At 40.5% G+C, this 27046-nt stretch overlaps 1 protein-coding gene across 4 annotated transcripts in view; it reads right to left on the bottom strand.

Annotated features, from left to right (window-relative positions):
- Window positions 1–27046, bottom strand: part of FYN (FYN proto-oncogene, Src family tyrosine kinase) — a 204143-nt gene that overhangs the window by 138911 nt on the left and 38186 nt on the right. The window contains exon 1 of one of the 4 annotated variants that reach the window (XM_074333452.2): window positions 8178–8304. The exons of the other annotated variants lie outside the window; for them this stretch is intronic. The gene's annotated coding sequence lies outside the window, so the exon portion shown is untranslated. Of the gene's footprint in view, window positions 1–8177; window positions 8305–27046 lie in introns of those variants that run through there. 4 annotated transcript variants of the gene reach the window in all.

Raw genomic sequence — 27046 nt, 5'->3', positions numbered from 1 at the left:
AATATAGTTAATAATTCTTCACTTAGGAGAACACTTGAGAAACAAGAAAAGCATGTACCTAATTCCTTGGTGAGTGGTGCAGAAAGCAGAGGCTGGTGTTTGGTCCATTGGATGCGTGAAAGAAATCTTAGGGCCTCACAGCTGCTGGCTCTCCAGGCATCACAGGTGACAGGGAGAGCTGTAGCCTTGAAACTAGAGCTCAAAGGAAGAAACATATGTGCCAGCTCCCAGGAACCATGTCCTAGGACCTTCTGCATGTCAGGGCTTGGGGTGTGGAAGGTGCTCAAACATGTCTGCGGAATTGCATGGGGCTGAAGTTGGCCCAAGAGCAGCCTTGGGTGGAAATCGGACAGTGTTAAGAGTTAAACTGGTTTGAGTGAAAAACAAAGAACAGCAGCGATCTGCACTGTATCCGAGTGAAGGAAGGGCATTCTGAAGAACAGGCCGTGACTGACTGGGTAGGAAGGGAGGGTGCCAGGGCCTCTGAGAGGAGGCAGGGCAGATGGTGATGCTTCAAGGGAGTGAACAGAAATGCCCACAGCAAAACCCTGAGACTCTTTCCCCTAAATGGATGTGTTAATGGCTCCCATGGAGCGGGCAGAAGAGGGCTTAGCACATATGCCTCCGTCTACTGTACTGGCTGTAAATAAACCATGTGCTTGTCTGCGCCATCTGCTTAGTGTGCACTTTGTGGAACCGTGAAAAGAAAAAAATCATTTGGGGCCAAATGGCTAGAAATACTTTAGCTGTATACTTAGGAACCAAATACGCTTACACAGCTAAATTATTACATTTCCTTTAAAGTGGGTAATTAAATTTAAAATGCTCTTTTTATGAGGGGGGGCGGGGTTGTGCTAGACAGTAGGAAGCCACACAGCTTTCAAAGGGTCAAAGAGCAGGTCACGGGCACAGAATGAGGCTGGAGACAAGTCCCCTACCACCGAGTTAGTCCATCTGGAGTCAGGGACACTTAACCAGTCTCAACCACAGATTCGTCATCTACAAATGAGGAGCGTGTCACTCGTCTTCCTTAGTCAGAGTAGTATTCTGAGAATTGACTAACATCTGAAATATAAAGTTCTTTAGATAAAAGATATTATGAACCTACAAACTGTTTTTATGGAGATGGTCATGCCCTCTATAAAGTACTGAGTATACATTATATATGATTATTGCCCTCATATACACATTGAGATTGCTCATTGCTCATTTTTCTTTTTACTTCCTCAACATTATATAAATAATGTAACTAATTCATTCATGAAACAACGATTTACTGCGTGTTTAGACTGTCCTAGACCCTGGAAAAATTTTAATCAGAAGTAAGACATCTACTAGTACAATTAGGTTCTAAAAGCACAGACTTAGTATGTTGCAAGCAATTTGATGTTGAAAACACAAATCCAACTGTGTTCTTTGAAAATTATTTGTTTTCAACATTAAACAGTTTACAAAAATCAAAGTTTCTAGATTCGTGATATCTAAAGTTTTGTGACTTGAAAGAGTTCAAAGAGCCCCCTCACTCGACCTGGATGAACTTTTCAAGGCCTAACAGCAGCAGTTTTCGATAGATATTATACACATCCCAGAGAACCCAACAACTTAAGGAAAACTCTATCGAACAGCATGAGCAAATCAGTATAGTTTGTGAAATGCAACTTTGAGAGAATAATCACACTGCGTTAGCCTCATTTACAAACTCTATTTCATCTTGATGGAATCCCCAGAGATAATGTAGGTCGAATCCTGATAAAATGAATTCCCAGGGTTGCTGGATTCTTTTCACAGCGCTAAATTTTTACTCTATCAGAATTTGCTTGGAAGAAAGAAGAGGTAATCAATGATTGTGGTGATTAGAGCTAGTGCTCTGGACAAACCCCCACACCATAATGTACCAGTGGTGGTCTCAGATCAGCTATTCTACCTCTCCAGGCCTTGGTTTTGTCATCTACAAAATGGAGCTAATACTACCTATCTCACAGGATTTCCAAGAAGTGTCAGTGAGAGAGTAAAGGTCTTAGTACAAAGTAAAGACTGAATAAATGTTAGCTATTACAGAGATCTTCACTGTGTGGTAAGGGAATTTGCATGGAAGACAGAGAATCATCAAACAGAAGTTACTGAAACTGGAAAGTGGGTTGAGGATGGGAAGGGAGACCCTGGTACTTCTAAGTTCCCACGGCTGCTCTGCTAGGTGGAAAGCACAGAGGTGCTGAGACACTCGAAGGAGATGGATAATCCTTCCTCTCTGAGCTGAAGGAGAGCACACAGGCTGCCCTGGAAGTAGCACCAGCAAACCTTAACCTCTCGTCACATCCCAACACGGAAGTGCCTCAATGCCATCTTGATTTACGTTAACTCTGTCAAGAGAAAGCACAATGTTGGCTCTGGAGGGGTTTAAAAACCAAAGGGGAAAAATCCCACTCCAACAATGTTTTACAACTCTATTCTTATTTAAAACTTTAAAAACAAGTTAAAATGGTGGGGAGAAAACAAATCCTAACTATTGGGTAAGCTTTCAGAAGTGAATCTGGTTTTATGAATGAAATTTTGATTCTACAGACGAAAATGGGGAGGAGAATGACGCAGCCACATACCATAGATGAAGTCCCAGAGTCTCAGGAAAAACAAAACAAAGGAAATACCTGAAGCATGGAAATAGTTTTTTTTTAATATAAGCTGTTGGATAACCTAGGTGAAGGACAAAAAATAACTAGAGCTGTGAATTTAATGAAGGTAAAATTTGATCTTCCCTCTTAATGAAAGGTGGAAAATAAAATTAAGAACCTCAAGTGAAAAAAGTTCATGCAAACATTTGTCTTTACATAGTATATAAAACTTTTATGCAAAATTGTATATACATAGTACATAAAAATATATACTATGTGAAGAATTACATTAAGAAAATGTAAACCCAAATCATGAATTTCACCCATTACAAGAATAGTTTCAAGGAATAATGTTAAACAAAATAAATATTTAAGAAATATCAAAACAACCCCATACTTTCCAAAACAAAAAAAATGGAAAATGGCAATAACATAGAGACAATTTTTTAGTGAAAATGAACTCACACAGAAATCCTAGGGGCAGAAATACAAGCCAGGATTTGACTGCTGAATATATTAAGCATGAGTGCAGAGAATGTCTGAGTTCCCCATTTTCAGAAAATTTATGAAATGTAATCTCAACACGCAAAGCAGGTAAATTGGTGAATTCACAGTTTTGCATGTGTGTATGGATGTGTGTGTGTGCTTTACAAAGATTTACGACGAGGCTTCTTTGAAGAGTTGGCCTCCCCTAAAAGGAATTTGATAAACAGAAATTTAATTTCGGCACTATTCAGTACACAATTATCTCGTGAAATTCAGTTCAGCCATATGGGATGAGACATAGAAAGATTCAGTCCACATTCGGTCAATGCAAAGATAGCTTCGCTGTTCTCCTGGGAGCAGATGCAGTATAGACGGCCTATAGCCGCAGTTCTCCTGCAGTCTTTAAACTGTTTCAACACCTCTCCAAATAGTAGAGAAAACTGTCATAGTATTTCTGTTTGCATAAGAAGAAGCAAATTTGAATGCTAAATTAGGAAGAACCGAAATGTTTATACTTTTAATTGTCCAAAACGTCTTTCAATCAAATTTAATCTTCATTCTAATAAAAAATTATTACAAACATTAACACTAACAAAATTTTCCATTAAACCAGTATAAAAAATAAATCTGGGTAACCACTCCATGCCATTGTTGAAAATGCTATGCAGTTTTAGTATGGTCCCATTTTTGTAAAATATATATCTGGAGGAAAAAATACTACCCTGTTTCCCTGGAAATAAGACCTAGCCACACAATCAGCTCTAATGCGTTTTTTTGGAGCAAAAATTAATATAAGACCCAGTCTTACATCATATTATATTATATTATATTATATTATATTATATTATATTACCCGGTCTTATAGTAAAATAAGACCGGGTCTTATTAACTTTTGCTCCAAATGGGTCTTATTAACTTTTGCTCCAAAAGACTCATTAGAGCTGATTGCCGGCTAGGTCTTATTTTTGGGGAAACACAACAGAATAAAGTAACCCCAAAACCAGACATACTGGTCATCTGAGTGGGGGGATTTCAGCAAAGCAATTATAACTTTTTCTGAGTGTTTCTAATTTTGCTAAAATTTCCTACAGTAATGAATGTCATATTTATTGAGCATGCGTTAGATGCCAGGCAGGATGCTTTCTGTATCTCACAGAATCCTCACTGCTCACGAGGTGGGTAGTATTGTTATCCCTGCAGGTATGGAAGTGGGACCGAAAAAACCCACACCTGAGGGCTGGGGACTCGAACTCAGACATGTCTGCCTCCTCATCATTCTGCTACAACTGAATTTCATTTGTGGTCAGAAAACAAAAAACGAAAAACCCTTAAAAATAAATTTAAATGTTACATAGCCAGGTGAAGAGCTAAATGAAGACAATATACTTGTAGGCATTTATGTTTAAGGTTTTTATTAGGTACTTCTTAAATGCCTCTATGATTTTAAAACATATTTTCAAAAGTATTGGTATGTATTTGAAAATAAAAGAAAATTAATCAAAACTTACATGATGCTAAAACCAGTACACAAGGTTTTAAATCAGTAATATTATTTACACAACATCCTTTTAGTTACCTATACCAGACAACCCCTTGTTGATTCTGACCTGACTCTGAAGAAGAAAGTAAAAAAAGAGTCTTCCCTTTTAAGAGCTATAAAATTAGGTCTCAAAGAAACTGGTACTCCCCAAATCATACTGAGGCCACGATTTCTTAGTAGTTAAAACTCCCTTCCCAAGCATACTACCGATCAAAGAAATCTAAGTTAAGACAGTGAACCATCATTTTTCACATCGACAAAGATGATAACCAATGAGAAATGTTACCATAAGAGTATCGAAAAACTGGCACCACTGTAAGCTTTTGGTAGACAGCAGTTAGGCAATAATTATGGATCAAATTTCAAAATGTGCAAACCTATTGACCAGCCAATTCTCCTCCTAGGGACTTATTCCAAGGAGAAAATTAAATGAAGTACGTAAAGATGTATGTTGCAATGTCAGTTGTGCAATGTAGTATTGCTTATAAGGTAGAAAAACCAGTAATAACCTAAATATCCATTGATAGGAGAGTTTGCTGGTGTGTTCCCACAATTTAGCATAGTGTCCACATGTATGACTAAAAATAAATATCTGGTGAATGAATGATACAATTAATAAATTAACAGGATATATACAATTGAATTTTATAGAGGCATTAAAATATCTGATGTAAAGCTATATTCAACAACAGAGAAAGGAGTCCACAGCATTTTGTTAAGTGATCAAAACAGATCACAGACTAGCTTATATAGTACAATCCTATTTACATAAAACTGTATGTACGTCTATCTGTGGGCATACGTGTGTAGATGTCTGCGAGGACAGTAGAGGTGGGATGTGGAAAATTTTCATATTTCTTTATACTTTTCTTTATCATTTGGATTTTTAAATAAAACATCAGCTATATACTTATATTTCCTATGGTTGAGGAGAATCCTAGTCTTCAAATTTTCATCTCAACCACTCAAACTAGGAGAAGGATAATATGTAAGACGTTTTCTTTTCCCTTGATTTCTCAAATACTGCTGTGCTAGAAGTTTTCTTTTCGGCAACTTATTCCTATAACAGGCCTGCAACAGACTGAACACAAGGCACGTCTGTTTTAAAACAGGGCTGTGCAATCAATGCCCTGGTACCCATTATACTAAAGAGAGAATCTCAATGCATAATATTGCACTATTTTGACTTTCTCTGTTCAGGACCCTTCTGAACCCAGCCTTGTTAACTGTTTGGCCGACTTTCGTAGCCCATGGACCTTCTCCTGGGCTGTGTGCAGCCAAGTGCATTCACCATCAATGGGCTCCATCTGTCAGTTTCACACACAAAGACTTCAACTTACTTGGCAAAGAAACATTGCTTTTCTTGAATGCTGAATTGAGTTTAAAAGCGGACAGCTTATATTAATAACAAATGGTTTCTGGTAATCTATGCTTTCAATCCAGGAGAAAACACAAGCATCCCTGATAGAGAAACGACAAAGTGTCTCTCTATGGATTTAAACAACAGCAGTATGATTCCTCCGTTGGGGCACTGTCTGGTTACAACAGTGCCCGGCTGCGATTCTGGCCAACCTCTGAAAGCAAGAGTCAGGGCCAACAAATGTTGCATCTCCACACATGTGCCCTGAAGAATCAGCCAACTGTGAGAATGGCAGAGACAGCACGTCAGAGTTGATGACTGACAAGTGCCTCCTCTGGTTATCATTTATCTGAATTACAGAAATTTGCTGGAATCTTTCTCATGCCATGCCAACACATGGGTTCACCCACTTGAGTGTAAGCTACACATGTTGGTCTTGTAGATATTTTCCCCTAAATAATCATGCACAGAGTGAGAACAAGATGGAGGGCTACGAGAAGAGACAGACCCCGGGAAGAAGACACACTGCTTTCCTCCTTGTAATTCCTGGGTGTAATATCAATCCAAGAAGGTGCTGAGCATATACCCGACACACAAAGCATTCTAAATACCTCAGGCATGAGGGCGGCTAGCTTGGTCTGATCAAACTGACTATGAACGTAATGTTGTGACTCCTCTAAAAGCAAAAGACACCATTATATATGAAGACAACCCTATTGGGATGATCTTTGAGTTGTGTTTTCAGTGGTGGTGATGGTTTGTAACCACACTGGTTGGATGCCAGTACCCCTCATTTACAAGATGTGGGCCAGCCTAGAGGCCTATGCTGTTCAATGCCCACGGGCCTCCTAAGAAAGGTGCCCAGACCCTGGCCCATCTCAGGAGTCTGCTTCATCAAGGGCACTTGATCTTTCGCCTGGCGGTTGCCACGGACGACTAGTTTTCTCTGATGCTGCTGTCCTGTGCCTCCTCTACCCAGAGCTGGCCGCATCTGAGCCACAGCTATTTCCTGAGGGATATAAAATTCAACAAACTGCAAATAAACAATACAAAACATTACCTCATGCTGTCATGCTGTTGTTTCTCTAAACTGTAGCATCGTGGAAGCTCCGTGATTTACGAGTATCATTTGAGACTCACTTTTCCCCTTTCAGTTACTTCTTTCCCTCGCGTTGACACTTAGTCCATCAGCTCCCTCTATTGCCTAACTCTGTCCCTCTAGGGCCGCCTCCCCTACCTCCCACCCCCACTAGGACTGTGGCTCTCCAACTAAGGAGGCTACAAAAGTGTTCTTGCAAAGTTCACCAGCAAGTTAACCTCCCTTGTTCTCAAGAGTTGAACGCTGTCAGTGTTCTCCCTGCCAGCCTTGGCTACATTTGACCATCTTGTCCCGCCAAAATTGTCCCTCTATTTGCTCATTTTGGTCAGAGGCACAGATATCTTCCCAGGCCCAGAAACTCCACGTGAGTCTTATCTCAACTCTCTTCTCTCATCCTCTACATCCAGGCAGGCTGCCACCATCAACCCTGGAGATTCAGTCTTCAAAAAGGCTTGTAGTTCATTAAGATTTAATACAGATAAAAATAAAATAACGTTCCCAAAAGGAGTCTGTAAACTATAGTACCATATACAAATATATCAGCATGGGCACAATCATTTTATTGCATTTCTCTTCCCTGTCAAAATCATTCAAACTTTTACTCCACTATTTAAATCCTTCTGTAATCTGGGCTCACTTTCAGTCCCCGAATAGATCTTAGATGTTTGTTTTATGGCAGTCCTGAGATGGAATATTCTTTCCTCTCTGAACCTTTCTTTTAAAACATAGCACTTAAACTTCCTTCCCCAAGACCTTGACCCAGATTAAACTGAGTTTCAAAGAGCTTGACTCAGATTAAACTGAGTTTCAGCCACTCCAATCACCCCTTGGGCAGAATTTTAATTAGTTAAACAGACACATGTGCAGAGCAGAGGTCTTTATGCAATTTCCATTTTCCTGATTATTTTCTAATTTGTGTTTGTTTACTCATTTCTCAAATTTGCACAAATAGGGATCACGCCGTGGTATGGACTGTTAGTGACCAACTGGTTTCAGCTCATGACTGATCATAGATTAGTCCTACCTCCCCCATCTGTTTTTATACACAAATCAATTTTTTAAATATTATTTCCACACACTCACCCTTGGCGTCTCCTCCAGGGGATCTGGTGAAGAGAGAGTTATTAAGAGTATTTAAAAGTAGCATTTCAACTCAGGAGCAAGAAACTCATGCAGCCCTGACAAAAACAGCTTAAGGATAAATTCCAAACACCAAGTGTTCTTTTCTTCACCCCACAAACCCAGGAACATTACACGACCATGACACAAGCTTGGATGACATCCCACCATGGTCAGATGATGGATGTTTTCATTGGTTTCTCCTTAAATCAGGGCTATGAACAGCAGCAGGATACTGAATGGGAACCCTCAGCAATAGAGCTCAAATTGTATCTGACAAGGCTCACTTCATAAACCTCAGCTATTTTCCTACTGAAGAAATGTTGTATTAAGTCAATTCTGTTTATACAACCAGTATGCATTTATATTCTCTTTAAAGATAAATGATACTTTCATGAAGAACGAATTGCACACAAACTACTATCTGCCTTGGAAAGATGCCAAAACACACATTCACTTAAAATACACAAAACAAAAACAACCAGCCACCAGTACTTCTCCCAACCAAACCAAGCAGTACACAGAATTCTCTCTTGCATGGTGGGATGTCTTAATGAGGGAAGCAAAATTAATCAATATTACTGTTGGGACATGATCTGAGAAATAGATTAACTGTACCGTGCAGTATTTACTATAGAGCTTAGGATATTTTAGCTTCAATAGAAATTATGATATAATTTAATATATATGTATAATATAAATTAGAATGATCTAACTGAATGGGCAAAAATACCAACATTCATTCATTCACTCACTGAATATATACCGATAGGTGCTTTGACAGACAGGGTACTATGAAAAGACACAGTCCTTACCAGCTTAGGGTCTTAGGGAAAACAGACACACAAACATCAAAACAACAATTTGTTACGTATTGTAATTATTCAGTAGGCTACGTTAGGAAATACCAACATTTAAGAAGCTGGTGGATCATAAAATGGGAACGATGGAGATCTAGTTACACTGACCAGGGTCACCTCCAAGTTAAAAAGCAGTGTCTATAAAATTATTCTATCTATGTTAAACAATAAACAGACCAGATTACATGGAAAGGGTCAGGAAAAGAGACCCTTTCAAAGGTTAACTGTGGTTACCTCTGGCAAGGGGAGTGGAAAGGACAACGGTTAAAAAAAAAAAAAAGAGAGAGAGACACTATCTCTTTATTTTACACTTCTGTTATTGTGTGAATTCGTAAAGTAGCCTATATATTCATGTAATACTTCAATAATGAAGAAATAATAGTAATTGAAGCAGACACTGGAGGAGCAGCCAGCAAAACAGACTGCGAGACGAGTGAGAAGCATAATAGAAGGAAATCCAGAAGAGGGTGGAGTCATGGAAGCCACCAGAGGAGTGCTGAGAGGAAGGGCTGGTCAATCGAATCATCAGGCCATGTAACAGAGGCGGAGGAGCATGAGAATCCAGGAAAGGGCCGACTACCAAGTAGGAGGACTTTCTGATTTGAGATATGGCTGTTTCAGTGGAACAGCATTGGTGGAACTAAGGCTGCAGCAGGGTGAAAATGGAGTGCAGATTAAACATCACAGGAGAGGTACCGTGCATGTGCAAAGGCAACTGGGAACTAACAAAATTATGCTGCTTCCTCTGTCTCTTCCATGTTGCAAAATGAGTACAGAAAAATACTTGACCATTTTGCAACAATTAATAATACAAATGTGGTCATGAGTGGCAACCAACACTTGTATCCACAGACTTCAGGTGTGGGGACCCATGAAGAACAAACAGAGGGCCCAGGAACCTCTGATGGGGAATGGCCACTTCATAGCGCCAGCCCCAGCCCCAGCAATGGCGGCCAAAAGGCAACTGCTCAGTGTTACAGATTATCCTATTTTTAAAGAGAAATCATATACTGGCAGAAAAACAGGCACACAGACCAATGGAACAGAATTGAGAACCCAGAAATAAACCCACATATATGGCAAATAATTTTCAACAAAGGAGCCAAAAACATACAATGGAGAAAGGAAAGCCCTTCAATAAATGGTGCTGGGAAAACTGGAAAGTCACATGCAAAAGAATGAAACTAGACTGCTATTTGTCACCATACACCAGAATTAACTCAAAATGGATCAAAGTCCTAAATGTAAGACTTGAAATAATAAATTGCATAGAAGAAACCATAGGTACTAAACTTATGGACCTTGGTCTTAGAGAGGATTTTATGAATTTAACCTCAAAGCCAAGGGAAGTAAAAGCAAAAATACATGAATGGGACTATATCAAACTACAATGTTTCTGCACAGCAAAAGAAATCATAAACAAAACAAAGAGGCATCCAACAGAATGGGAGAAGACATCTGCAAACAGCACCTCTGGTAAGGGGCTAATATGCAAAATATATAAAGAATTCATACAACTCAATAACAAAAAAACAAACAATCCAATTAAAAAATGGGCAGAGGACCTAAACAGACACTTCTCCCAAGAAGACATATAAATGGCCACAGATGTATGAAAAGATCCTCAATTTCACTATTAGGAAAATGCAAATCAAAACCACAATGAGATACCACCTCACACTTCCTATTATCAACAAGGCAAGCAATAACAAATTGTGGAAGAAAAGGAACCCTCATACACTGTTGGTGGGAATGTAAATTGGTACAGTCACTATGGAAAACAGTACGGAGGTTCCTCAAAAAATTAAGACTAGAATTACCATATGACCTAGCAATCCCTCTTCTGGGTATCTACCAAAAAAATCTGAAAACATTTATCCAGAAAGATATATGTACCGTTATGTTCATTGCAGCATTATTCATGGTGGCCAAGACATGGAAACAACCAACATGTCCTTCAATATATGATTGGATAAAGAAGATGTGGTACATATATACAATGGAATAGTAATTTGCCATAAAATGAAATACTGCCATTTGTGACAACATGGATGGATCTTGAGATTATCATCCCAAGCGAAATAAATCAGCCAGAAAAAGTTGAGAACCACATGATTTCTCTCATATGTGGGATATAAAACTGAAAGCAACAAATGAACTATACAAAGAAACAAAAACTCATAGACTCAGACAGCAGTGTAGTGGTTACCAGAGGCTAAGGAAGGAGAGGTGGTAGAAGAGGGAAAAGTGGATCAAATATACGGTGACAGAATGCAAACTGACTTTGGGTGGGGAGCACACAATGCAATATGCAGATGTTGTATTATAGAAATGCATATTTGAAACCTGCATAATTTTATTAACCTATGTCACCCCAATAAATTTAATAATAAAAAAATAAAGAGAAACCATAAATTTGGATTTTTAAAAATACAAAACATCCTGACTTTTAAATGCTGGCTCAAATTTTTAAAAACCACTAAACTAGGGAAAAAACGTCTGTGGACCACCTCTAGCACAGTGACTCTGCAAGTTTGGCACTGAGAAAATGTCAGGTAAGAATTTTATTCTCTCTCTCTCTCTTTTTTTAAGAACAAGAGCTTTTCACATAATTCTAGGCTAAGGGCAAAGACCGGATGGATAAACAATATCCAATATTTGAACTAAAAAGGGCTCACTTTGTTTTCCTTTAGGAGTTGACGCACTCACATACTCTGCTGCTAAACATTTAATCCAAATTCTTGTATCATGCTCACATAACAGAACTCAGCTGTTACACGGGTTACAATATGTGTTTGGGTGGGAAGCACAAATTAACTGGTAATTTTTAAAAGTAAACCATGAGGAAGGACCAAAAATTCTCACAGAAAATATGTAAAAACTCAAATTGACTTTCAGTTTAGCACATATTCCCAGGAAAAGACCTCATTTGCAGCTGACTTACGTGACAACACACCCAGCCATTTCATTAGAATGCTATTTTTAATCAGTTCATCATATTACTATGCCTCAGGAACTGAAAGCAAGAAGTACCTAAAGTCATCAACTATGGATACAGAACGTTCAGAAGTCAAATAGCATTTTCACTGCTGGGCAACCAGTTGGAAAAGCGTAGCATCTCCGCAAAGGAGAGGTATCAACAGTTGATACTCTTATTGAGTGCATCATCTTTTAAAAAAAATCTTCATTACAAATTTTTGAAAATTGAGAAACATCTATTGCAAGATGTTAAGAATCTATTTGGTAATGACTCGCTTATGATAAAATCACTGGGCAGGTCATTGCTATAGAATTTATTTTAAGTTCATTCACTTTGCTCTGGTCCTCATAGTTTATTAAGGGGCAATTTGGATGATAGATATTAGTGCTTCTACTTGCAAATGATTTTCCTCCTTGCCCAACTAATACAATCTCAGGCATGAAGAAAGAGAATTTCTACACACTAGGCCTCAATTCCTGTTGCAATTCGGGGGGAAAAGCCTGGGCCCAGTCACCGATTAGAACAGAACCGTGTCTAGCATCTTGTTAACATTGGGTGACGTTCTCGCTTGTGGGTCCCTGCCTCTTTTTCTATCTAGTATGTTTCTCTGTTTTCTGTCCCTTGTCTTCAGCTCCTATATAGTTCTGCTCTAGCTCGTCTTTCTCGTTCACTCTGTCTCATCTATTTTGCCTTACTTGCTCTCATTCATTACTCTGGATTTCTCTTTGTATTTGTTTGGGTTTAGCTGTTTAATTCTCTGGTCTCTTGTCCCTTTCCCTTTCTCCTGTCTGCCCAAATTAGGTGACCACAAAATGCATTTTTGTATACCCTTACCCCTAAGGTTCTTATTTGTATCAAGTTCACAAATTCACACAGAGAACCAAGGTGTTTGTCAGAAAGTATCTCTAATTTATATTTGTGACAAAAGAACGCTTACAGTTTCCTGTTTGAAAGCTCCTCCCAGCTCCCACTGCTGTGCATTGCAGGCATTTCCTTAAGATTACCAGACCTGCCATTAACTCTGTTGGTTGTAAAACCAGCTAGAAAGCTGAAGGAGTCAGGAAGCTATCGCCTCTGATGTGTGGGAACAGTGGTCCACAGAACTTCCGGGGATCTCTCTGGGCAAAGAGACCCAGACTGTTCTCTGTGCTTCCATACAGGACAAAGATTACACTGCACAAGCCTCTGGGAGAATATCCTCTTTTTCCATTTGGTTACCAGGCTTTCAAAATCTTTGTTGAAAACAGATTTAACTGCCTCAAAGAAATACCAAAGAGTTAGTTTATTTATGACTATGCTTCTCACCCACACAAATTAGAAATAACATGGAGTCTCTGGGATGTATATTACTTAGAGGCAGCATGATATTGAAGAAAGAGCACAGTTTTTAACTATAATAGACAGACCTGGCCTCAAGTCCTACCATTATCTCTACAGAGCATGATACCAGGCAAGCTACTTGACTTCTGACTTCAATTTTTTCCCCCAGTAAAATGAAGATCTCAATACCCACCACATAGGATTTCTGTGAGGATTAAGTTATATGAGGTGAGATAGAAGACTGACTAGCACGGGTCAGCAGAAAACAGTGGTGCGAAGGAATGGAAATTCATAACACAGGCTCCCAGGCTCCTTCTCGCCCCAGCTGCTGAAATGGATTCTGGCTTTGCCCTTCTGGTTCTTCCCATTGCCCGGCCTTTTGGGGGAAAGTCTTGATCCTGGTCTGTTTGGGGGTATTTTATGACGCAGAGTCAGGAAGAAAGGTGGAAGAGCAAGTGGGTCACGGTTAGGAAATGTCTCTAAGTTTTTAAGGGCTACAGACTGAGGAAAGCTGGTGGGAGGAAGGAGGAATTTGAAGTCCTGCTGTGGAGTCTATATCCCCACTGTTGTATTGAGAAAACACAAGGAAAGAATTTGCTATTAGGAAATTATTGCCACTGGAATGTATTTATTGGACTCCAGCATCATTCTGAAACTGGACTGTGTGGGCCCGGGTGCATAAGGATTAGAGTATTCTATCGGTTTTACTATTACTTAATGACACAAACTTGGGAGTGGAGGTGGTCCATAAGCGAGAGGGAAGGGGAAGTGAAAAACAACGCCACCACCGCCTGTTTCATAACAAAAGGAATGCAAGGAGTCACTGGGAGGCGGGTGACTGATGGTCAGAGGGCCTGAGGTCACATCCCATCACCCAACCTTGATTCACACTGATTCTGGTGAGTCACTAGCATTTCTGGGTTTCAGTTCTTCCCTTGTAAAATGGCGGGATGGGAGGGCAGTATTATTATGGCACACCAGTTGGCCTTTTAAAAGTTAGCTGGGGGGAGAGCTTTACAGTGAGAATTATTAGAATTCAGAAATCAGTTCCCTGCCAACAGCTGGGTCCTCCCAACTCTGGCTTGTATTGCTCCTGAAGCAGCAGTACGTGTGCGTGTGTGCACACACGTGTGTGTGTATGAATGTGCACACATACACACAAATTCTGGAGCTACCCCTGTACAAACCACTAAGTCATTTAAAAAGGAAGCCTTCAAAAGGATCATCTGGTTAATTCCTCTGCATTTAAGTTAAGAATATCCCTGAATCTAAAAAGATGACTAAACTTTTCCTAAAAATCTCCACAGGAAGTACCTCTCATGTACAGCCTCCCATTAATGATGCACTTGATTTTCTAACAACCCGCATGATGGAAAAGTTCCTCTTTGCTATATTTTAAAAACTGCACTCCTGCTTGTATTCCCAATTCCTCTTACCACACTATTTTGTTTTTGCGTAGAACACATCCCCTTCTAACAATTATATAATTAACTTATGTATTAACGTATACTGCTAGTGTCTCTTCTCCTTTTCCCCAACTAGATTAAGCTGCCTTGTCCACCAATTTATCCCAAGTACCTAGCTCACACCAGGTACTCGATAAACATTTATAACTTGAAGCTGAATTCTTTTTTTGTTTAATCTGTGATAAAGTCACAAATCTATACAGTTGGAAGGAACCTTAGAAAAGGGCCTTCAAAGATGAGAAAACTGAGGCCCCATGAGGGGAAATGGCTTGCCCGAGATTATATAGTTTCCCAAGCCCTTATTAGTGTTCTTTCCACTTCACATCACGCCTCTATATAGAACGCAATCCTGGGGAAATAGCTTGGGTGGGAGGTGGCCAACCCATTAAAGCAAGAGAGTCAGAGAGAATGGCTATAGTATTTATTTACAGAAGAGTAAAGCCTCATATAATAATAATAGTTTGTGCATCAGTAGCTGCTTTCATCTAAGTATCTCAGGGAGCTTATGAAATTCTCATCCCACAATACGAGGTATCATTATCTGCTCTCAGTCAGGGAAGCTAAGAGTCTGGGAGTTCTATGGCCTATTGCAGGCTGGTTCGAAGCTCTTTGGGACTGCAGGTCCACTCCATACTTTTATGTTCCTCCGTGTCCTCAGCCTTACCCACATCAAAAATAGCTTGAAAAAGCTACAACAGCTGTAGTAACCTCCTTGGTTTGTTCTCTTCTAGGTACCCCTAGAACCCACTCAGGCCTATGCCAATTTTTAAGCCAGTGTGTAGAGAAATGATACTTGGCATTGGGGGTGTTCAGTCAGGTACTGCCTTCTTCCACGTCACCAATGGCTGGGACTTCCTGAGCTCATCCTAGAGAAAGGCTGACCACAGGACATTTGAGGTCCACAGCAGCTTTGGGGGTAGGGAATTCTTTCCTTCACTTTACTACACTTGCCCCACATACCCTTTCTATCTGCGGAAGGTAAAACAACTTTGTTGGAATTTTTACCTACCCACACAATTATACTGTTTACCATTCCCCCTCAATTACTTAGGAACCACATCAAGGACCAATTAGGTTGAGTCAACACAACAAGCCCTGTGGAGGAGCCCATTTAGATTTTGACCAGGTGGCATTCTTTCCTTTTTGGGAAGATGAAGGAAACAGCGATTTCTGAATTCTAATAATTCTCACCATAAAGCTTTCCCTGGGTCCCCCATTGTACAGAGGCAGGAAAGCTCCCTCTTCATTATGCTCTTGTCAAACAAAGATGCCAGTCTAACCAGTGGAGACTAAACGACATCAGCTGCACAGCAGCCTTTTCACCAGTGCCAAGTTTATGGTGCCCGCCTCAAGCGGAAGGACGCTTGTTACTGTTTGCTGTGTACCCTGTGTGCTTCCTCTCCTTCTGCAGTTCCTAGGGTGATACTGCTCATCTTGCCCTTGGGCTGCGAGCTCTGGGGTAGAACTGCTGGCCAGCATTCTAAGGCTTGTCTGCCCCTTGGAACAAGCAGAAATCCTCACCGAAATCAGGATTTCCCAAAGCGTTTTGTGAGAGGCCTGTGTTCTGCGGGATACTCAAAGGTATAATGTGGGAAAAGAATTCTGTGATCAAATAAGTTCATGAAACTTGGGTAGGAAAATACATCAAACGATGGCCATTCCTCAAAATATTAAAAATAGAATTACCAAATGATCTAGCAATTTCACTTCTAGGTATATATCCAAAAAAAGTGAAATTGGGGCCTTGAAGAGGTATTTGTATACCCATGTTCATAGCAACATTATTCCCATTAGCCAGAAGGCGGAAGAAACTCAATTGTCAACTTGGGTTGAATGGATAAACAAATGTCGTGTATCTATATAATGGAATATTAGTCAGCCTTGAAAAGGAGGAAAATGCTGAGACTTGCTACTACACGGATGAGCCTTAAGAACATTATGCTAAGTGAAATGCCAGTCACGAAAAGAAAAATACTACATGATTGCACGATATGAAGTCCCTCGAGGAGTCACAATCATAGAGACAGAAAGTAGAATGGTGGTTGCCAGAGGCTGGGGGAGGGGAGAATGGGGAGCTGTTGTTTAAAGGGTCCAGAGTTTCAGTTTTGTATATGAAAAGAGTTCTGGGGATTGTTTGAGCAACAATCTGAATATACTTAGCACTACTGAACCATAAACTTAAAATTGGTTAAGATGACAAATTTTATGTTAGATGCATTTTACCACAATTTAAAAAGGTATGTTTGACAGTCTTCTTTACAGTAGGACTTCTCCGAGCTGTTAAATGCTAATGTGCACTGGGAATCCAAGAGGGGCACAGAGGAAGCAGTTTTCCCAGCTTATCTTGCCACACAATCCGTTTTCACAGAGCGTCTCATAGGATCAGTGTGTTTCAGAACACACTTTAGAAATGAGTTACTAAACCGAAAACTGTTAGAAAATAGGAAATCCTGTTTTTCATATTTACATAAAGGAAGGCGAGATTCCAGAGCCTGAAGCCAGATTTTCAAAGCAGTTTTAAGTCGCTATCATCTTCTGATAGAAAAGAACCGGATTCCATCCTTACCTGTATCACTTATTAGCTGCACGGTCTTGAACACGTCATTATTTCTTCTCTTCTGTTATATGAGTATAATACCTGCTCAACCTACCTCACCGGTTTGTGGCAAAATCTAACACTAAAACATACGTGAAAGAACCTAGTCTCTGAAAAGTACCAAGTGCTACTGAAAATAATTATTAAGTACTTATGCTTATTAAGGTGCCGCAGACAACCTAAGGCAATGTTAAGAGCTCCACATATCTGTTAGGCATCAACCAGGCACTAATAAGCATAAAGATGAAAGAGAGGGTGAAGAGAACCCTAGATTGAGCACTTGCAGTGTAACAAAAGTAGACTGGGAGACGGGGAGTCAGAAAACACAGGCTCCAAAGCTGATCTGATTGCTGTCTGACCTTGGACAAGTCATTTAACCTCTCTGACTCTCAGCTGGCTCAGCTGTCAAATGAGGCAGTAGGAAGAGATCATCTCCAAGGTCACTTCCAGCTGAGTCCATGGAACACGGAAGAGACCTGCGCGGCACCTCGCACAACTCCTTGGTCAGACACTGAAGGGCCGGCCCCGTGCCTCGCTCCCTGAGAGGACGGAGTGAGCAGATCACTGTCTGTGCTCCTTGGCGAGCAAAGAGAGAGCCGCTGGCCTCCAGACGCGCATCAAAGATGTGACTGTGTACTTGGGGGGATTGTCAGGGATTGATTTATTTCATATTATTCTCCTAGTCTCTCGCCCCATGCTTTTTAAAGATGTTCCCAAAATATTCTTATTGAACTACTGAGGCAACTGAGCTAGGTAGGTGATGGGGAAAAATTGATGGGTAAACAGAAGTACCGACTTCCACAGAAATAAAGTTGCTCAGGCCTGGGGACCCATCTTCCTGCAGGTTCAGTGACTTTATGAACAGAAAATATAAGATGCCCAGCCACTGCTTGTCAACAGACTGCCAACATATCCTAGACACCTTCTTGGAGGGGCAGAGTGTCAGTGGTGCAGGCAGATGGGAGAGGGACTGGAAAGGGACACTGAAGGAACCCGGGGACAGAAACTGTCCCCACGGGCAGTGGGTAGAGGAAAGCCAGCCCCTAGAGTGAAAGAGCGGGCGACTGAATTTGCTGTGTGCAGTGACACAGAACCACCGAAGGTAGTCCAGCGGGCAGGGGACAACATCCGAGTGTGCCCATGTGAGGCAGACACAATGCAGGGAAGACTCTGAGTCCCAAATGAGCGGCAGGACGGTGCTGTGGGGAGAGCATGCAGGGGAGAGGAGATAGGGACAGTTTAAATAAAGGACAGATATTTAAGGCTTGCACTATGGTAGTTTTGATAAACAGAGGGATGAAAGGGGTAGCTCTGTGGGAAGAACGTGTGATAAAAACGTATCAATCTATTAGGTGCACGGAGTAAGGGAGCATGTGTGTTCTTAGCTTTTTGGGAACACAGGGCCAAGGGAGAAGCTGATGACTACCTATAATGGCTGAGGAAATAATGAGATCAGTTAGCAATCACTGGTGGGAGAAAAGGGATCTCGGTTTCTGTCACATTTAAACTGAAATGGTCATGAGACATTAAGTAAAAATGCCCTATGGAGCAGAGGTGTAAATAAAAATAGCTTTGTAGACATGTAGACATGGCATGAAAGAGACTAGGCATGGGGGTGGGGACAGGAGGGGCCGTTTGTACAAATAGCATTTATATGAAGGATTCATATCTTCGGGTCCAGGAAGAGGCATCTGGGGCTCCAGAGACCTCCTGAAATAGCAAACTATATCTGTGTTTGTGTGCATGTGTCTATGTATTTTTCTGGATGGAGGATTCTTAGCTGGTCTCAAAATGGGCCCCAAACAGTAGCTTACCTTGGTATTAAGATCCTCCATATTTGATGGAAAAATTTCTCGCCTATTTTTTTTGACAAATCTGCCATATCATTAAGAATAAAGTGCTAAAATTATATTTACCACTAAATTTAGGAATCATGAGATAGTTATTCTCATATCATCTTGTCTAAATTAAAATGTATTATTAACACTCCAAAGGCTTGATGTTGGCAAACATATTTAACACAAACGTTTTACATTAAAAATGTTAAAAGCGTATTTAGAATGGTGCAAATGCAGGTAGGTAGGTTCCTCGCCAAGGGCTGACTATGTATGGTACTTTAATACAAGGGTATCCAGATCTGTTAATATTCACAGCTAGATTCAAAGACCTGCCAAAAGCAGGAGCTACTTTTAATAGTCACGACATTTTTTTTTTTCCAAAAGGATGTTATCAAGTAGACTGTGCAGTAATGACTATAAATACTTGACATGCCTATATTACTATAAATAAATATTGCACATTCTCCCAACCCATTTAATTACTGTTCACCTAAAGCAGTGCAATTAAGAAACTGTCTGTTGAATTCTGAAAATGGGGAAAGCCCTCCTGTCTCTCTTAGGTAGTTTTACAATCCTAACAATAGGCTTAATGAAGCCTTTTAAAAGAAGGACGATTACATTAAAATGACAGGGGCATGCAAAAATTCATTACATAGATCTTCCTGCTGTCTGATGGATGAAATGCCTCATCACACCCGAGGGAGAAGTAGGAACCAAGAATGAAGAAAAATCACAACTTTCTAAGCGAACATCTTATGCCTGAGGTTTAATCTGGCCTCGTGAATCAGTCAGGACTTTACCCCGCACCCAAAGTGGGAAGAAGGTTATGCTCGGTATCAGGGAAATTGCGAAACGATCCTAGGAGTGCTGCTGGCTTGTTAAATATAAATGGACATTCCAATCCATGTCTTGGTGATGCTAAACAACAATTTTACAAGTTGATACAGCTTTCCCCCTTGAGAAATGATAAGAGCTACGAAAATAGAGTCCACTCCAGAGAACTGTCAGCACCCACTACCCCCACGTGCCCCCAGAGATAGCACCACTTGACTGGTTTTTGTTCAATTTATTCCTATTTCAGGTTTTTCTGTTAATTTTTTTTACATAGAATTGTTTCTTTAGCTTCATTTTCTACCTATTAGCTGCTAATGTATAGAAATACAATTCACTTTTGTATATTGATCTTGTACCCTGTGACTCTACTAAGCAGTGGTTTTTATACATTCCTTAGGCTTTGTCTATATAAACTGTCATGTTGCCTGCAAATAAAGACAACGTGACTTCTTCCCATGGAGTCTTTATGTCATTTCTTTCCTGTCCTTGCTCTCTTCTCTTTCTTAAGGAGCTACAACAGCTTGTTTCACTGGCAAAGACGTTCCTGCCGCTGCACTCCGGTTTGCCTCATGCCATGTTTGGCCCCTGTAGGGCCTGGAAGACCGGCCCACGGGGAAGTGTGGCCGCGAGCAGGAAGACTCTGACCCCATGAAGCCATCTGCAGATGACCAGGGCCTGATTCAGAGCCTCTATGGTTTTATAGCTTGTACTTAAGATGCTACACGTTAAAAATAAAAGAAATACCCAAAGGAGTTCTTGCATCTTTGGACTTCTGAGCTAGAGGAGTCCTCAAAGATTAAACCTCCCATCTTTTAACAACAGTGAGGCTCAGTACATCCAGTGCCCTGCACAAGGCCAGCTAGAGGCAGAGGCACAGTCTGCTATTCTGGACAGGACATGAACTGGGAGTTCAGAGACCTGGATTCCAGCCGTGACTGGGTCAGAAATGTACTGCTACACACTTCGATTGTAAGTCAGAGAGTCTAGGGGAGACCGCAGATCCCCTCGGGCCTGCTGCAGGTAAATGGGATAACTTAGGCCCTGTGAATATGGACACCTTTTTTTGAACCTCTGCACAGGGTGTTCCCTAAATGCAAGGCAAGATTACATTTTCCAGCTCCTGGCCAATCTGTAATGGGCTGTTACTACTAAGAAACGCATCTCCCTCTCCCCACTCCGAGAAAACAAGTTAGAATCCCATCTCTGGCCCTGTTTACACCAACTGCTGAACATGATCATCTCATATCATCACAAAGTCTTAAAAGCTCCATGGAACATCTTAGGGCTCACATACAGCCCCTGGAGATCCCGGCTGAACTCTTCTCTTACACATTACACTTGGCCCTTAAACAACACGGGTGTGAACTCCATTCACACACACACCTTTTTCAATAAACACTGTAAATTTCCTCTTCCTTATGATTTTATTAATAACTTTTTTTTCTTTATTATAAGAATACAGTATATAACACATATAAAAAGTGTATTAATTGACTATTTATGTTATCAGTAAGGCTTCCAGTCAACAGTAGACTATCAGTATTTATGTTTGGGGAGAGTCAAAAGTTTTATATGGATTTCCGACTGTGCTGGGGGCTGGTGCCCCTAACCCTTGTGTTGTTCAAGGGTGAACTTGTATTTGTACCCGTCTGTAAGAAGAACTTGGCAGAGCCAAGCAAATCACCACCCTGTGCAGCAAGCACACAACACATTCCTTCCCCACTAGCCAACGGAAATGAACAAGGATGTCATCAAATTAGCAAGCCTATTTCTGCCAATCAAATACAGACACATATTTGAACAGCTGAAATTCTAGGACTTTTAAGAAGTCCAGTTCTTCAAACTTCCCATCTTGACACATAATGCCAAGCATTCTTACTCAGCAATGACTTCTCTAAAATAACCATCAGTTGTCACTGCTAAAACAGAAGTTCCAAGAGGTCAAAAGTGTTTACTGAGATCACAAAGAGGTCCCAGCTGGACAAAATAGAAACCAGAGATTAAAACAGCATCACTCACGGCTATTGGGTGTGTGCTGGGCAAAGCTTGTTTCACCAGAGAAAGGGAATCTGGGGAGGGTGGGAACCATCATACTAGCTACTTACACAGGGGGTGCTTAGGAATATGACCTCATTTTACATGGTGACAAACCTATGGGATCAGATATAACATCTTTAGTTCCGGAAGCCAGTTAAGTAGCTTACTCAAGGTCAAACAGCTGGTTAATGGCAGAGTGGCAATTTGAATCCAGGTTGATCTCTCTTAAGTCCACCCATTTAATTAATTTTATAAAAAAAAATAACATGACCACATTAACAAACATTAAGAAGAAAACACTATAATCTCATAACTCAAATACAACTGTTAGCATTTTGGTGTAATTTTTGTAGGCTTTTCCCACACATTCATTTGGCTTTCAAACTTAAGGTCATATTCAACAGACATTGTCGTATCTTGCTTTTTCCTACTTTACAACCTAAACAGTTGTCTAACAACAATTTTTATAATTATCATTTTAAGTAATATATAATATTCCACTGAGTTGACATGTAGTAGACATATTATAGTTTATATATTACACAATGAAATCGCAATTGGGGAACACTGAGGTTCTTTTAAATTCTTTTTTGGCAAAGTACAAGTGTTATTTCCAGCATACATGCTTTCATAAACATGTAATGTCACCATCGAAAGCTTCAAATAAACAATACCAATCAACAGACGATGGAAAACTATGATTAAAATATTTTGAAAATGCCACCATCACTGAGCACTCTGGCCTGGATTAAATAAATCTGATGAATGCTTTTACTGAAGGGTGACCCCAAAATAAAGTTTTAAAAAGCTGCACTTCTGAGACTCCAGAGAACAAGTGCTTTTAATGGTTTAATGTTCTACTTTCAGTTTCATAGGAATGACAACAAAAGAAGTTATCCTCGCTAAAATCTAGATTTGGAAGAACGGAAATTCTTTGAAAAGAAAACAAATCCTATTTGCTTTACATAGCAGAGTGGTCAGAACTCACAAATGAAGCCAAAATGCTCCCCCAGGACTGCAGTCACATTTCACAGTTAATTTGCTATTCAAAATGCCATAGACCCATTTTTCTCAAGTCTAGTGAATGAGCAGTTTACAGAGGAGCTCTGAGTTCTCATGAAATAACCCTATGAAGAGACAGCAGTGACAAACCCTGTATAAGTTTATGTGTGAATTTATAAAACTCAAAGCATGGCTGTCAGAAAAATGTCCTGTGTTTGGAGGAAAGATCTCCGAAACAAGTGTGTGCTTCTGGGTAGGTATCTGTTTTGAAAGCTTTATTAGAATCCATGTCACCATCTGTTTTACGTGAAACAGCACACTTAAATGCCTGGCAGCTTCTATCTGCTCCCCAGATTAGTAATAATCTTCCGCTATTATTATATATGTATATATAATAATGGCGGAAGATTATTAGTGATTGGAGAAAACTGAGTGAAAATGGAGAGAACTGGGTATCCATTTACCCCGAGATGGAATCTGTTCCCTATGACAATGTGACTACAGTCCATTACAAGACACCTTTCACCCTTCCCTGCAATGGTTGTTTGAAACCTATACCTTTCTCTGCATATCCCCAGCTCTCTCTACCCCACCCTCTGAAGGGGAGTTGTACTTCGTCAGACCCTAATAACAACCATTTTGTCTCCAACGTTGAGCTAATTCTTCACTTCATCTTTCCTTTGGACTTCCCCTTTTCTTACAATTTAATGTTTACTCATGGGTATGCCAAATGGGTTGTCCAAATATAATCACTTTGGAAAACTATTTGGCATTATCCAGTAAAGGTAAGTGAAGATGCACGTATGCTAAGACTCAGATATTCTTCTCTTAGGCACCTATCCCAGAGAAATTGTTTGCGGCAGAATGCACATACGAGAATGTTCACAGCAGTGCTGTTTCAATAGCACAAAATTAGAAATGACCCAAATGTCCATCAAGAGGAGACTGGATAAATAAATTGTGGTATATTCATACAATGCAAGACCATATAGCAGTGAAGACAAATGAATTTCATTCATGTCACTTCATGCATCAGTAGGGATAAATCTTATAAAACAATGATTGAAAAAAGCAAATGGTACAAGAATACCATTTATAGGTAGCCCCGAGGCAAACAAAACTTAATAATAGATTGCTTAGGGAACATACTTACACAGAAAGGCCAGGAAATGACAGGCAAAAAATTCAGAACAGTGGTTCCTTTGAGGGAGAGGGGTATGGCCAGGGAGGAATGCGTAGGGGCTTCCAGAGTACGGGTGAGATTCGAGTTCTTAAGCTGCAGGTTGGGTATGGGGTGGGCTTGTATTTCTCTCCCTCCACTCCCCTCTGTGTATGTATATCTGCAAGTACCTGACACACACACACACACACACACACACACACACACACACACTCCTTTGTATGTACATCTATTCCTTTGTATACATCATCAGAACAATGATTTTCCATGTTACCCCGAGCCCTGGCCCTGCCTCCCTCAGCGCCTCCTTCCAGCACTGACTCTCTGCAGAGCCCTCAGCAGGGACCCTTGTCTTAGACTGAGTGCTGGCGCCATCTGACTCCCTGATCCAATCAAAATGATGACCAACATGATGTCCTTTGTTCTCTACAAGGACTCACCTGGAGTATTTATCCAGACCACCAATGATGGGAACAAGACATCTGGCTCATAAGGTAATGTCAACCACATTGCAAGGACCTGAAATGCCACTCAGAGTGAAAGAGCCGTTTGTTAAATTGTATCAAGGAGCTGTAGGCAGCAATGTTGGTCTCCATTGCTCACACATACCCAACTGCAGGGTCTGCTGCTGCGCCCAAGAAGCTTGTCAAGTTTGCTCCATCACATGACTGCTGCCCAGCCTGACTTTCCCAGGCCACCCCTTCTCCACTCTTATAAAATAAGGTCAGGTCTACCCCTCTGTCAGACACCCAGGCTCCCACCATGCATCATTCTTCATCTTTTTTTCCTCTTTGAAGAGGAAGTTCTGAGATTCCTTTTTTGCTCTAACTTCTGTTAGACTCACTCAGCAGGGCCTGACCTTAATTAAGGTACCATGGCCTTAATTTAGACAAAATAAGAGTTCTTGTTGGATTTGGATTTATTCTGTTTCTGGAATGTTTATTCTAAAACTTCTCCTATTTCCTACTAAAAATTAGAACTGATAAATTATTTCAAAAGCAAATGAATTTGGCAAATAGTTTTTTTTGTGTGTGTGTGTGTGTGTTTTTAACTTCAGGTTTTCTCCTTCATTAAATAGACTAGCTGTGGGAAAAAATACATAAACTGTAACCACTGTGCTGGAGAAGTGAGTCTAGGTAATGTGGTTTTCTTCAGAAATGTTTCATACCATCTGTACCATAACCTGAACACAGAATAGCACATCTCCATTTTCACTGTAATGGAACTCTTTTCATTTGATCACAGAAGACATTCTCAAGTGAAGAACGATTATGAAAAAAAAACACAAAAAATCACGAGAGAAGGATGGAAAAGTTTCTGCAGTGAGGTGACAGGATACGGTGAAGCGACTCTACACACAGCCCCAGGAGGAGCACGATGCTCTTTACAGGTGGGGGGGCCCAGCTAAGCGGATGGCTGCAACAGAGAAGCCCCCAGCCAGCAATCAACAGGGAGACTGAAATACCAGGCCAGCGAAGGCAATTGCAAAATGGGAGATAATACGAACATGACTCGGGAGCTGGTTCTGGGAAAAGGGAAAAAGGAAGAAGGAGGACCTTTGAAGAAAAGCAAGTTGGTCAATTCTTTCAATTTGGGTGAAGACAGCTCTCAGTGATCGTGGGGCCAAAGGATGTACTGATACAAGAGAAAAGGCAAAAATCTGTCCTTCACCATCTCAAATGTGAACGTGACACAGCGATGGACGTTCATGGGTTAAAGCATCCGGTGAACCGAGGGCTGCCCAAAATTTACACACAAACAGGCCTAAGGCACGCACTGATTTGGGCTCTAGATGCTATTTTCTTTACCAAAATGAAAACAAAAAACAATTTCTATATTTCCAACAAAAACAAGTGCTTTGAATTGCACTCCTTGGTAGTTACCCAAAGGAGCTGAAAATGGACGTCCACACAAAAACCTGCACGCAAATGTTGATCGCAGCTTTGGGCATAATCACCCAAACTTGGAATCAACCAAGATGTCCTTGGTTGAATGGAGGTGCATGGATAAACTGTGGGACACCCAAACAATGGAATATTATTCTGTGCTAAAAAGAAACGAGCTATCAAGCTGTGAAGGATACAGAAGAACCTTAAATGTATATTACTAGGTGAAAGAAGCCAATGTGAAAAGGCTACATACTGCATGATTCCAAATACATGACATTCTGGGAAAGGCAAAACTATGGAGACAGTGAAAAGATCAGTGGTTGCCAGAGATTAGGGATGGGGGCAGGAGGACTAGGCAGAGCACAGAGGATTTTTAGGGCAGTGAAACTACTCTGCGTGATATTATAATGGTGAATACATCATTATACATTTGTCCAAACCCATATGCTGTACAACACCAAGAGTGAACCCTAACATACACTATGGACTTGGGGTAATGATGATATATCTATGTAGGTTCATCAGTGGTAACAAATGTAACACTCTGGGGGCGATGCTGATAATGGGGGAGGCAACGCATGTTTGGGAGTGGGGGGCATAAGGGAAATCTCTGTATTTTCTCCTCAATTGTGCTGTGAACCTAAAACTGCTCTAAAAAATAAAGTCTATTTAAAACAAAACGAAAAAAAAGACTTGAAAACAAAAAAACATTTTCCTGCCCTGACACATTTTGCTCTGTTGGCTCTGACGTGATTGTTTCTGAAGCTTTTTACTTTTTCCTTCAAAATACAGTATATCGAGTCTTGTTGTTACTGTTGCTACATATTTATC

Source organism: Rhinolophus sinicus, chromosome 2 (genome assembly GCF_057876585.1).
Source record: "Rhinolophus sinicus isolate RSI-liver-muscle chromosome 2, RSI-T2T, whole genome shotgun sequence".
Lineage (NCBI taxonomy): Eukaryota > Metazoa > Chordata > Mammalia > Chiroptera > Rhinolophidae > Rhinolophus > Rhinolophus sinicus.
The sequence above is the reverse complement of the archived record's forward strand: the minus strand, read 5'-3'. Positions and strand labels throughout refer to the sequence as shown.